At 31.6% G+C, this 13,834-nt stretch overlaps 2 protein-coding genes across 20 annotated transcripts in view; one reads left to right on the top strand and one right to left on the bottom strand.

Moving 5' to 3' along the window:
- Positions 1-13,834, bottom strand: part of LOC143250479 (cyclin-Q-like) — a 477,792-nt gene that overhangs the window by 378,361 nt on the left and 85,597 nt on the right. The window lies entirely within an intron of this gene.
- Positions 1-13,834, top strand: part of LOC143250467 (KICSTOR complex protein SZT2-like) — a 65,048-nt gene that overhangs the window by 6,212 nt on the left and 45,002 nt on the right. For 15 of the 18 annotated variants that reach the window (XM_076501044.1, XM_076501045.1, XM_076501046.1 and 12 more), the window contains exons 4-7: positions 8,500-8,546; positions 9,525-9,628; positions 11,384-11,513; positions 11,972-12,130. The gene's annotated coding sequence lies outside the window, so the exon portion shown is untranslated. Of the gene's footprint in view, positions 1-2,718; positions 2,740-8,499; positions 8,547-9,524; positions 9,629-11,383; positions 11,514-11,971; positions 12,131-13,834 lie in introns of those variants that run through there. The other 3 variants (XM_076501034.1, XM_076501036.1, XM_076501038.1) reach the window with 3 other exon arrangements.

Here is a 13,834-nt window from a genome sequence, read left to right as displayed (position 1 = left end):
CTACAGTTCAAACTGAAAAACAAACTACCTCCACGCAGAAAACTCAAACCAAAATCACAAGAAGAAACAAAGCATCACAGACCAGCGAAGAACAACCACCTCCTAGACCACGTTTTTCACTTCCACCAATGGGCTTCAAGTGTGAAAACAAGTTCATGACGAAGTTACTACCTGATCTACAAGAGCGCAGCTAACAGTTTCCATGTATACCACCGTCACAGTTCATCAGTTTTTTTTGTTTGTTTTTTCTTCCCAGCTACTTCTGGGCACGGTTTGGGTAGATTTTTCGTCGCCCAGGCCGTGAAAGTGGGTTTTCTCGGGTACTCCCGTTTCCCCACAGTAAAATCTCTGACATCGGATCTGTAGGTCCCAGCCACATTCTTACCTGATCCTGAAAAGGGCCGGTTCTTCAGTCATAGGTTATCCAGCAAAAGTATATTTTAAATCAGTTCGCCAGCCGCCAGTGTACTCCGTTCCCGGGCCAACATCTGGCTCACTTCACTTATGTTGCTCTCGTCCAGATGGCACGTAATCTACCGTCCATCGACGGTAACATAGTAACAGGAATTGTAATGATGTAGTAAAACTCAAAAATCTACTTTTACGAACATAAAAAGATACGACAATTTGTGAATGAAGCTCTATCAGTATGTAGTTTAAAATAATCACTATAGTATTTTACTTTGTTTAATATATTTCAATATATCTAAACCAAATACTTTATATTCCTGAAAAGTTGTGCTCTTGCGTAAATCAAATTCGAGTTTATGATTAAGAAAAAGACGCTTTCTTTAAATATTTGAATAAAATTATTTGTAGAGGGAAGCGTGTATTCACAAGGGTTAGAATATGCTTATTAGGTACTAAAGTACAGTGTATTATAGAGTGGGTTAACAATTTATTTGGCGGTGCCAAATAACATCATCCTTTCATAGTACATCTAACAGCAAGTGATAAGTAAACTGAAAATCAGATTAGCTAGTTGATAAATATAAAGAAATCCTTTACAGGTTTATGGGGACTCGGAATAGATGCAGGATCCAACACTTAAATAAAGTATTATTAGCTTAGTTGCGTTGATTGGACATAAAAATAGTTTTCAGGTTAAAAGTGGATTATATTCTAGAGATGGTTTCCACTTAATCCGGTAAGTTAGGATGAGGATGAGAGAAGCTCTACATACACGTGCCTACTTTAAGCGAAAGTCGCTTAATGATGAGAGAGCTCAAAAACTTTGGAATACATAAACTGATAGAATAGCTAATGCAGCGATTACTTTAGTAAATGGAGATTCAGTGTATAGAATGACAAATAATAATTTTAAAGATACGTCTGTCAAATTAAAGGACAAACAAATAATAAGAATAGAAATGAGCTTAGTTCCGATAATTTTAATATTAGGAAAATTACGAACAAACTGAATGTGCTCAAGAACCAAGCTGAAATGAAATACTACAGTATAATGGGAATTACTAGAGCTGAGTTTGATTTCGAAAATAATATATATGAATTATTTTGAAATGCCATGCTATGTTTTACAATATATAATGACCACAGGGTTGTTTATAATAAGAATTCTGATGCGATAATTATAGGATATTTTAGTTTTAGATACATTGATATTATGTGGAATCAATTAGCGCGAGAGAGAGAGACTTTTTGCAGTGACTCAAGGCGCTTCAAATTTATTGTTACCAACTAATGAATATACAGTGATACCTCGGTTCTCGAACAATTCCGTTTTTCAACATATTGTTTGAGAAAAAAATGTCTCGGTTGTTGAACATAAACTCGGTTCCCGAACCAAGCTGTCGTGGCCCGAACCCCCGAAATAACCCGACTGATGACCCAAACGACACTTTGGCCCACGCCAAGCTTGCTCAAAACATTTTACCCGCATCTGTCACTCAGTCCACACCCGCGATAAAATCAGCTGTGAATGTTCTCGTTTTTCTTTCTTTTTTTGTTGTTTTTTTTCAAAATATTCATTAAATAAGTTACCATGAGGTTAAAGAAGGAAAATGAAAGCAGCAAACCAAAAAGAAAAGTTGTTAGAGCCACAATAGAGGTGAAAAAAGATCTCATAGCGAAGTATGAGAATGGTGTTCGCGTGTCTGACCTTGCTACACAGTTTGGTATGGCGAAGTCTACAGTCTGCACCATACAGTCTTCAGAAACATTTTAAAATGCAGGCAGAAACAAACCTCATTAGACAAGTTTTTAGTAAGAAATAGGTTCAGTGAGTCTCAAGCAGGTTGTAGCGGTGAAAAGAGAAAGAACCTCAGAAGGAGAGCTATCTGACGATTTTATGGAAGGTGACTCCCCTTCCAAACAATAATAACCCTCCTACTCTCCACATTCCTCACCACCTTTCACTTACGCCATCAGTTCTCCTCAGCACAGGTTAAGTGCAGTTAAATTTTCAATTATTGTTTTTTTATTGTGTTTATAGTTTTTGTGGTTGACTTTATGTATGTAAATATTATTATACAGGTATAAATAAGCAATATTTTTACTTAAAGGCTTCATAATGCGTAATTTTTGGAGGTCTGTAACGGATTAATTTAGTTTACAGTATTTCTTATGGGAAAAATTGATTCGGTTTTCGAACAGCCTTCTGGAACGGATTAAGTTCGAGAATCGAGGTACTACTGTATATTGAAAAACCTGAAGAAGGTGAGCACTTGAAGAAGAGCGATCTTTGCATAGTAAGGTCTAATGTGTTTTTCGCATATTCAGGTACAACGAAATTAAATTTTATTCCTTAATTTTAAAAGAAACAAATTTGAGACTATGAACTGAAGTACGGCAGATTAATAAAAGTGTTAATATCAATAAGCAAAGAACAACGTTTTGACCTTCCTAGGTCATCTTTAGGTAAACAAAGAGAGTTTGCAACTGACCATTGCTGTACACATGCCTTAGGGACGAGAGTATAATCGGGCACGTGATTGTTAGGTTATTAATTAGTAGAGGTATAAAGGTGTTCCTTTATGTTGGTTTAATTTTGGTTTTAGTTACCATATAAGTAGAGCTTCTTTGATTTTGCGTTTGTTTATATTTGTTTCCCTACTTAGTACTTAGTACGGAAACTTTAAACATCAGTAACATTAAAATTCTCAAAAATATTTAGTAGTTTACAAACTGTTTTTTTTTTATATAGCACAAACACCATGTCTCTCCTTGTTTAATTAGGCATCCATACAAGTGCAGATGTAGCAGTTGATTTTGCAAACAGTTGCACTATAAAGTAATATTGTAATTATTTTTAGATTATTGAGAAGATTGAAAGGGATATATCATGAACTTATGGACTTGCAGTAAGGGGTCAGCCACAAAACCCATGCTTTTCATTCCAGGGTTCTGTGTTTTTCAGGATATCTGCAATTAAACAGTGAATTTTATCAAATGACTTATTCATGTGATTAATAGTGTACAATTATCAGTTTTTCGGTTCAATCGGTAAATAGGTTTTGTCTGTCATGACAGTTGTTATCAGAGTTTTTACAGCTATAAAACTTGAGACCAGTGATTCAAACTGGTGTATAAATAAATTGAGACATCTAAAGTAAATTCCATTTGATGATTTTTATCTTAGCTATGTAATGGTAGATTTTATTAGTCTAAACTTGGAAATTTTAAACATCAGTAACATTAAAATTCTCAAATAAATTTAGTAGTTTACAAACTGTTTTTTTTTTATATAGCACAAACACCATGTGGTTATACATTGCATTAGACTACATCATGTTTGACTATACCCAAAACCAGCTTGATCAGATTATTAAAAATAGGATATGTATGTAAATAACATTTGTTGAAAATGTGTTTTTTCACTTCAGATTCAGAGTATCCTTTACTTTTTAAGTAAAACAAAAGTTCAAAATGTGTTGTTAAGCACTAACTATACATTTTTGTAAATGATATGCTGGTTATTTATTAATATAGTGAAAATCTGCTTGAGAACTATTTGGATTAGCCGTCCATTATTTTGAAGTGACAAACTAGAGAGAAAATAGCTAATCAGTGTCACTTAGCTCCAACTCTTGGACTTTTTTATTATTGGAAAGGATGTGAGTTTATTTGAAAATGTTGACATCGTAGATGAATCCACTACTCTGCGTTACCAGTAAGGTGCATGAAAATCATTGTATGACATGACTGTCTGTTTAGAGAAAGAGAGATCATAGGTGTTTTCACTTGTACTTTGTATTTAAAGCCCTTCATATCTTACATTTACAGTAGAAAGAGAACTAATGCATTCACTAACTTTCATGTGATATGCATTACACCTTTTTGTAATTGTTATATTTCTTTATATCTGCAGGCTTATAGTACTAGAAACCTGGTTTTAATACTTGTGGTGGGCACAGATATCCCCTTGTGTTGCTTCAAACAAACAGTTACTGTATAGATGCACAAATCTTCTTTAAGATTAAGCCCCAGAGATGACCAACTGTGTTACACATTTATTGTTTAGATAGTTTTATAGCTTATCTAGCTGAATAATTCACAAGAATTAATCAGTATTGTCGTACATGCATGTTTTAAAGTTTCCTATGTAAATATTAGGCGAGTATATGAGTAGAAACTGAAATACACTATTCATACAGTTTTCATGATTTAAAAAAAAAACACGTGGGTTCAAGAAGACTTGACACAAAATAATAACCATATAGTGTGACCACTTTTGAAAGGTGGACTTTTTTTTTCTGTGAATGTTTTCTTCTAAAGACAAAGGTCCACTTTCTAAAGTGCTCAGGATTAAATAGTAGTTATGATGACTTTTGTTTCTTCAGATTTACTGGTGGTAGTTGGAATTGGCTGAACATTGAATAAAATTTAATAGATCAGAAGTTAATGTTTTATAATAATAAAAGTGTTAATACCCATAGCAGCCGTTCTGAAATACAACCTAATATGTAACTGGTAGTCAAACCATAAGAGAAAAGGGAATATGTTAACTGTTCAAGATTGATTTATTTACCAGTTGGTCAAGGAACCTGGTAGAAATAATGCTATTTGAGATTTGTTGTATTTAGTTTCCTTTCTGCATAATTTACTATACATCAGAATTACTGAAAAAAACTCGTAAGCAAAATTTATACTTTTTGAAAATAAATTTCTTTATTATGAAGTGAGAAGAGAAAACTGAATGTTTTTAATTAGTTGTATAAAATATGAAATTCTTTTATGTATCATGCTTATGTTTTCCTTGCATTTTAAAATGATAACATTTTATGATGAGTTTATAATAATTAAAATGTGTGTAGTTAGCTTTTTCTGAGAGGTGCTAAAGGTATAAAAAAGGTTAAAAACAAAGCAAACTTTTTAATTGACTTTTGTAATAATTTCTGTAAGTCTTCCAACTATTCTAAAAGGTAGTTCATTATGTTTACTTGTAATAACGTTTTACACAAAGTACCATCATATACAAGTGGTGATACAAATTTCAGTTTTGAGTACAAATTAAGTTTCATAAATTATGTTTACTCTTGCTGTGGGTGATTCAAAGTGCTCGTGCCACAACTGCCTACCATGTACACAAAAATTAATTAAACGCTTTTATGAAGAGTCTATGTCAATAAGTTTAGTTTTTAGTTCACTTTTATTTTTTGGCCAATCAGTTTTAACTTCTAAATTTTGAAAAGTAACAAAACAAAGGTTGTAAGATGTAACTTTTCTATATCATGTTAGGATTTCCTAACACGAACAGTAAGGTACTAAAATTTATATTTAAGATAGAAACACGAGCTAAACGTAATCACAAATGAGAATCTGAAATTTGGGTAGCTTACTTTTTTCATTTACTTATATATCCTTAAATTATATAGTCCAGCATGTATATACTTTGTATTTAAAGCCCATCATATCTTACATTTACAATAGTAAATAATAACAGTAAAGCAACAGTTTCACAAGGGTTGCAGATTTAAATTCCTGTCACACCAAACATGCTTGCCTTTCAACTGTGGGGGCATTATAATATAAGAGCCAATCCATTAGTAAAAGAGTAGCTCAAGAGTTAATAGTGGGTAGTGATGACTAGCTGCCTTCCCTCTAGTCTAAATTAGGGACATCTAGCACAGATAGCCTTCAAATATTTAGTAGAAATAATGTTAAGAAAACTGTTAATTAAAAGTTAGTGTGTATTTTTAGGGCTGATATTTAAATATCTGCATCTTAAAATACCCTTTGGGTATGATTCATACTTGTTATCATTATATTTAGTTTTGACCTTGCACTGACCAGCTGTTGATTTATTTTCTCGTGTATATATAAAATCCCAAGATGGAACGTTCACCTGAACTTTTCTGTCATATTAAGCTTTACAATTTAAATTTAGAGACTTGTATTTTTTAATGTAGTTTGACATAAGACTGTTAGTGTGTACTAGAAGTTCTGTTATTTATCACATGATGTGAACAGTTAATGAATCTGATTTTGTATAGCAAACTGACTAGAAGTATGTAATATTCATAAGTTAATACACAGAAAACAGGAAGCTACAATTACTAGAATGTACTGATTGATCAGTTGGCTAACTTTGCTTATTAACACTTGATAATATTTGGTAAGTTTCAACTGGATTAAGTTTTAGTCCTAAAATTTAATAGTGCTGAATAATATTCATAAATATAAAAATTAATAGTGATAAATAATATTAACACCCTATGTGTATGGGGTCAGTCCAAATAGGGAAACACCTGCTCATGTGGAGCTGTAAGTACTAATTTTTTACTATAATTCTAAATTTATGACACATTCATTTATGAAATTTGTTAAGCTTTCATTAGCCATAGCTGTATTGTACACAAGTAATCAATATTTCTATTAAAATATTTACCATAAAAATCTATCTGTGAATTTCCAAAGCCTTAAATGAATTGGTCTGAGTGAAAGTTTCCATGCTTAAAAGTAAAAAAAATACTTCTTTTCAAAGCTATTTTTCTGGCAAAACTATATGTTATCTACTATTTTTTCAACCCTAATACTAACAGTAATGAAATTACTGATGTGCAGTGAAATGAGAAACTGAAAAATATGAAATAGAATGAACAAACATGTTTTTCCCTCTCTGAATGCTAGGTTTTCTATTTTCTTCAAAGTTTCAGCTTGGCATTTTCCCATACTCTTCTTTTAATTTTATGGTTTTACTGCCTGTACTTAGAACCACTGTCTAAAGACATTAAGAGAACAGTATAATTATGGTGTTAGAAAAACATGCAAGTTCCAGATGTCTTAATAGAAATGAATAAAATCCCTGTAACCCTGGTTATTCCTGATACAATCACACAGAAATGGAAACCAATGCACAGTTAAATCAAATAATTTCAGTTATGGTCCACTCTGTATTTTATGTAGAACGTAAGCAACTTTTCCTAATGTTTAGGTCAGTCCTATATAGTTAGCATTGTAACAGGCAAAAACATGACGTTATGTGTTGTGATGCAATACATATTGATAATAAACAGTTTGGAAAGAAGTCAATTAATTCTGCTCTAAGACCCAGTATTGGAGGTGTGTGTGCTTCTTTATTTGGACAATATACTGTACAAGTCATTCAAGATGTTGTAAAAACATGTAGGTTCAAAATGTCTTGATAGAAATTAAATATAAGCCCCGTAATTTGAGCACTTTTTGAAGGTGGACTTTCTTCAGTTACATATTGGAAATGGTGGTGTAATCAAATGAGTTATACACAAATAAAGGTAGTTTAGTAACATCAGGAAGGTCATCTGGTTTTCCAAGAAATGTCTATTTCTCTATGTCTCATTTCCAGTATAATATAACCAATGGTGAGAATGTATGCAAAAAGGTGTTAGGAATATTTTACTTTAGAAATGGCTGAATATGTGTGTATTTAAAACTCTACTTAAGCATTTAAGTAAAGTAAAGGTAACACCTGGAGACAGTTTAACAAAGATATACTAATCAGTTTATAAAAATTTATATGAAAAATTATCTTAAACAAATAGTATGTTTTACTAAATTCAGCTTTCACGATACAAGAAGAAATAAGTAAAAAATAAAAATACTTTTTTCGACAAAGATGAAACCAGTGAACGAAGATCATCGATTCCAGGTTCTAGATTAAGTTCAAAAGGTTGAACAGTATTTAGATTAGCAATCCAATAAGTTTTTTTTATTTCTCTGTAAGCTTTAATTTTGAATCCTGTTATCAATGGTTCAACAGAAGAATATAATGAAACCCTATTTCATCAAAGTAAGAAAATGAAAATTTGGTAAATAATAACATAGTTATAGGTTTCCTAAACTACTAAAAAAAACAAAAACTTAGCCACTGGCAACCCTGAAGTACTTGACGTGCGTGCTTGGGTTTGTTACATAGGATACGTGGTTCCAATATATTATATGATATATAGTAATGAATAAAAGTCATTGCAATCACTCTTTACATTGTTTTATTAAATATTTTCATATATAAATATTTCATGCCTTATATATTTATACTGTGTTTTTCTCCTATTTTTTCAGGAATAACCAAGCTTATCAATGATAAAGCTGCCATTCCTTTACATGAGGTCAGTTAACTTATTGGATTCTTCTTTCCAAGTGTGCTTGATGTTGATAAAGTACAATTTTTCATGTCAAAAGCATTGTTCAGGTCATGAACCTGAAGAATTTGTGTGATAGGTTTTTCCTGTACAGTGGAGCGCCATTAAGCCGCGGACCAGTAAACCGCGAAATCGCTTAAGCCGCTGTAGCAAGTCTTGTACCAAAATATTTGATGTATTAAATCTACTACCTGGCTTTTTAAAGTTTCTCACACTCTCCTTGTCTTTATAACTTCAAGGGGATATTTAAAATGGATTTGCTTTAATTTGGGAAATAAAATAAAACATATTACAATAGAAATCGACCGTTAATCTACCTTATCCGCTCTCTATGTCAGCTTTATGGAGGCCGCCATTTTTACCGAATCACACCTCTCCATACATTAAAGTTAATCCGCGGTAAATCCGTGAAAAAAGTGATCAATAATTAAAGTATTATTTTTAATTCGATAATCCGATATTTTTATGCAATTGTATAAATATTGGCCACAAACCCAATAGAAATCACTTCAGTTTCTGAATTAATAGTGAGCATATCATATTGACATGGCGGCCCGCATGTAACACGGGAAGACGAAATTTTACAGGGAAAAGCGAACCATCGCAATGCATTGGTCGTTTGTGTTAAAACGGCACTTGTCAAATGTATCTGAATAGTCTTTACATTTATATTATAATGATCAGGCAATGGCCCGGATTAGGCTCTCGGCGGAGCTGTTGGCGACTTCGGCTTTTCAGTCACAAAGGTTTAAGCCGCAGTTAAGCAGGTTGACCCCCCAAATACCGCGGCTTAACGGCGCTCCACTGTAGTTTGTTATTAATATTATTTTCCAGTAAAGTGCGCTTTAACATATTTTTATCAGTTGTCATTATGCTTGGAGATGTTTCACATCCTGTATCAGTAAAATAATAGTTATGTTGATAATTTACTTTGATGTATTTTAGGGGGAATGTGATTCTTCAGATGAATAAGTTCCTCGGAAATGGTTAATGAACAACTGGGCTTTGTTTTCAGCAATATATAACGAACAACCTCTTGATGACATCAAGTGAGTATTAATAATTAATTACCTGGACAAAATTTATTTATTTAATATAATATTTAATATAAAAAGCACTTGGTAAAAGTTTTGAGCATTACCTAAAGATTCAAATTACCAAAAAAAAAACATCTTATATTTGTATGCCATGTTTAGAGTCTCAGTTGGTGTTTTATTTATACTGGTTGTGTTTTGAAAGAGATCATTCCAAATACAATAATTATATATAAGGAGAGTCAGTCGTGATAGGTGGGAGATAATTCTCTCGTGTTGCTAATGTATTATTTTCATTGAGCTATAAAATTCCATAAAGATGTGGTAATAATCAAAATAGATGTAGATCTAATAGTATAAGTATAAAGTTAATCAGATGTTTCTATTGTGTAATATAGTTTTAATTTCTGAATTTCGAAAGTAAAATATTTTAATTTGTAACATCATAGTGTTCACATTTCTGTAACACGTGATGGCACTTGTTTGTTCCAAATTGCTCATCTTAGATCGTCTTTTCACTTGTATTTGATTGACTGAGATTGAATACAACTTTCAGACATGCAGATTTTCCTAATACATAATATAATGTTACAGTTACCAAGCCATCCCATAAAGCTCTGTTCTCTTACATGCAGTCTTTCAAAAATGTCAATAATTCTCTCTCTCTCTGTCTTTGGTATTTGCTATTACATTATTGATAACCAATATTTAATCTTCTGTTTTATGTTTTATGCCATCTCGTTCACAGGATGGCTTTTAAGTTTATCGGAACGTAGATTCAAATCTGCTATCACTAAGTTTAGTTTAACCAGCTAAGGAAATTGTTTTAATGCACAATGTTTGGTTAGAAAACCAGTTAAATTGTAATAATTATAGGACATTGTATGCTTTGTGTTTATTATTGTTTGTGCTCTAAAGTATATATTTGAAATTAATAAATAATTTGGGAAAAAAAATAAACAGCCCAGTGAAAATTTGGGTTAGCATTTCTCAACACTTTAAGTCTTTGACAACAAAAGAAATTACGGCATTTACAATTAAGTACTAGATTTTTGTTATTTTTTGTGTACATATTTTGTTTGTTATAAAAGTAAAAAAAATACTTATTAGGTAACACGAGAAAATAAAAATGAAGAAATAGATTAATTTATTTGCAATATTTGTATATATGTATGAAGATTGTGTGTATTACATAATTTTATGCTGTAATTTGAACTAAGTGTATACAAGGTGATTCCTAGCTTGTTACATAGGCTTAGTATATTGGAAGTTGTCATATTTAACTGATGCAAGCCTGACAGTAGTCAGGATAAATAATGGTAAGCTTCTATTGTAATCTGCAGGGATTTTAGAAATGAAAATGTTGTTTCATTTTTTTTTTTGGTGTGGTTACAAGGTTAAACAAATGGCCTGAGCTCATATAGTGTAAGGGTAGAGAAAATAATGCATAACATATAAAGTTTTATATGACTTCATATTCAATTAGAAGATTCTAGAAGCTCTGCAAATGAAGTTAGGAAACTGTAATATTAAAGATATATACATTTTATTAATTTTAGCATGAAATTACTAGTCATTTACTAGTAATTTACAATTATTACTCATACTAGTCAGAGTTTAAAATTGAGACAAATCTTTATATATATATATATATATATATAAAACAAATTCTTAAGGATGGATTTTTTGGAGTTTCTCATTAGTTATTGTACCCACTATAATTTGTTTGATAAGACTCACTTCAGTGTTTATTCCTTTCAATATTTTCAGGGAGTATTTTGGAGTTAAGCCTGTACTTTACTTGGCTTGGATTTTACACCTGCATGCTGATTTAAGCTTCATTAGTAGGAGTGTTGTGTTTACTGTATGGGTGCCTTACCTTGTTGGGCCTTACTCACAGGTATGAATAAGGGGGAAAAAAAGATAAAAGAGTAATCAAACAGTTTATTATTTTTAAAACTCATGTTTGATCATTTTCTAAATTATACCTCAGATAAATCAGTTACTTAGAACTACGTGATTGATGGAATGTGGTAAGTGATTAATCACTAGACTAATTAATCAATGGTTAGCTAATTAATTATTTTCACACAAGCCATTTGTTGCTGGATTAATTGCAAAGAATAATAATTGGAACCATTAATTTTTATTGGTTGATATGTTTTGAACCATTAATTTACCTTAAAATATTTTAAATAATTTTTGTGATAAATTGATTTAAACATAATTTAAGTTAATCAGTTATTTTATGTGGCATTATCATTGAAATTCATAGTTGTATATTATGGTTGATTTGGATGTCCAGCTGTACTGTGTTTTTTCTATAGATTTAAAACTAAAATGCATTTGTTTTTACAGTGAGGGAATTTATGAAGACTACAAGGACACCAATTTTTGTCCTTGGTGGAACGTAGAAGGATGTAGATATGGAAGATTAAGCCATACGTGCAATTTTGAAAGAATAACTCATCTTTTCGACAATGGTGCTGCTGTATTTCTTGATTTTATGTCACTGGGGTAAGTATTATATAGATTTACATGTTAAAGCTGAAGAGGAATAAATAATATTTTCTTCGTCAGACTCTGAAAATTTTTTGTTATTTAGTTTTAAGACGTTTTTTAAGTAATGCTTTTCTTGTGCCTATTTTCTTTATGCATGTTGACTCTACAACATGCATAGTAATTTTGATCTTAAGTTTAAAAATACTTGTATGCATCAGTAAATATTCCAATTTCACATGCAAAATAAAAATTATAATTATAATTATCGCCTTGTAATAGGGGAAACATCATTTGTTTTAAAAACAATTGTGGTTCTGGTTTTTAGTCATCTTTCTTTTCATGAGCAGCCAAATTTTGGTGAGAGTTTTATCAGCGCTTTATTGGTCAGTTGTTTGCAGTATGATTTCAGTAAGTCATTGATGAGTTGCTCATCAATTCCATTAAAATCCAAACTGATGTGCTAATGATGTGATTTATTTTAACAAGAGGATGAAAAGTGTACCCATATTTTAGCCAGTTTTTTTTTCAAACTGCATTCATCTTTACATTCTTGATGTTGAATGGTTTCCAGAAACCTCTGATGTAGATGTTTCTGTTGCTGTCCACTGCCCCTGATCATTTATCTGAAGATTTGTCACAAGTGATATGCTTTAAAAGAGGCTATGACGTATTGATTTATTTGTTGGTTCAAAGAAGTGGTGTTTGGAGTAAGAAACTTCCCAGAAATGTTTGTTGATGTGTAAATTAGGTTGTTAGGGTGATTTGATGAGTTGTCATCAACCACTAGTGCTTTATGGGAAACATTTTCCATAGAAAAATATCTCTCTACTGTAGGGCAGAAAAAGTTGTAAACCAGTTGTCAAAAATTGTTTTTGTTGTTTAAACCTGTTCTGTCTGGCATCTTCTTCCCAATATAGATCAGTCTCTTAAATGTTGAAAACTTGATGGGTCATATATCTTCTTTGTTCAATAATATCTTTTAAACTGGTTGGCACATTGATGTTGCTTCCTTTTTAGTACTTGCTGCCTTTAGGCTGTGTAAATGATGCTCTTTTTTTTTTTTAATCTGTCAAGTCAGTCTTTGCTATCCATTATCATAGGGCAATACCGATTTAGTAACTTAAGAGATAATTTTTTCTTTCTCGATAGTTGCTGTAGCTGATGATGAGAACATAAGTCTGGCTTTCGTCAAACTTCTTGATAGTTTCCAGTTTTGTTGTTACTGAGATGGATTGTGTCTCAGTGTTTTGGCTTACTGCTGGCACTGGAATCACTTGCAGTATGCTTTACTAATCATTTTGTATTTAAGGGCAGAATACAGTCTAAATAAAACTATATAAGTACATTGGTTGACACCTTTCATGATCCGAACAAGACACTTGAGATGTATGAACTCTTAGCACACGGGCTGGTCAAACGGACGTGTCATGATGTTTCAGTAAGTTACATTCAGAATATAATTAAACCACTTAACTACCTTGATGTACGAACAAACTTGACAAGAAACCATAGATGATAATGCAGCTTTTAATATTATATAAATTTTAAGTTCTTAATAATATAAGAAAATATTTAAAAACAACTTTAAATTACCCTGGTGTGAGAATTTGAATATTTGTTCTTCAGTTATTTCCTCTTTTGAACTTCCCCCTTAAACTATGAAATGTTATGTAAAATGTCATTAATCTTCTAAATTTTCTATGCTTCAATCATATGGAA

The sequence above is a fragment of the Tachypleus tridentatus genome, chromosome 5 (assembly GCF_004210375.1).
Source record: "Tachypleus tridentatus isolate NWPU-2018 chromosome 5, ASM421037v1, whole genome shotgun sequence".
NCBI classification, from domain to species: domain Eukaryota; kingdom Metazoa; phylum Arthropoda; class Merostomata; order Xiphosura; family Limulidae; genus Tachypleus; species Tachypleus tridentatus.
This window is presented reverse-complemented; position numbering and strand designations above follow the sequence as displayed.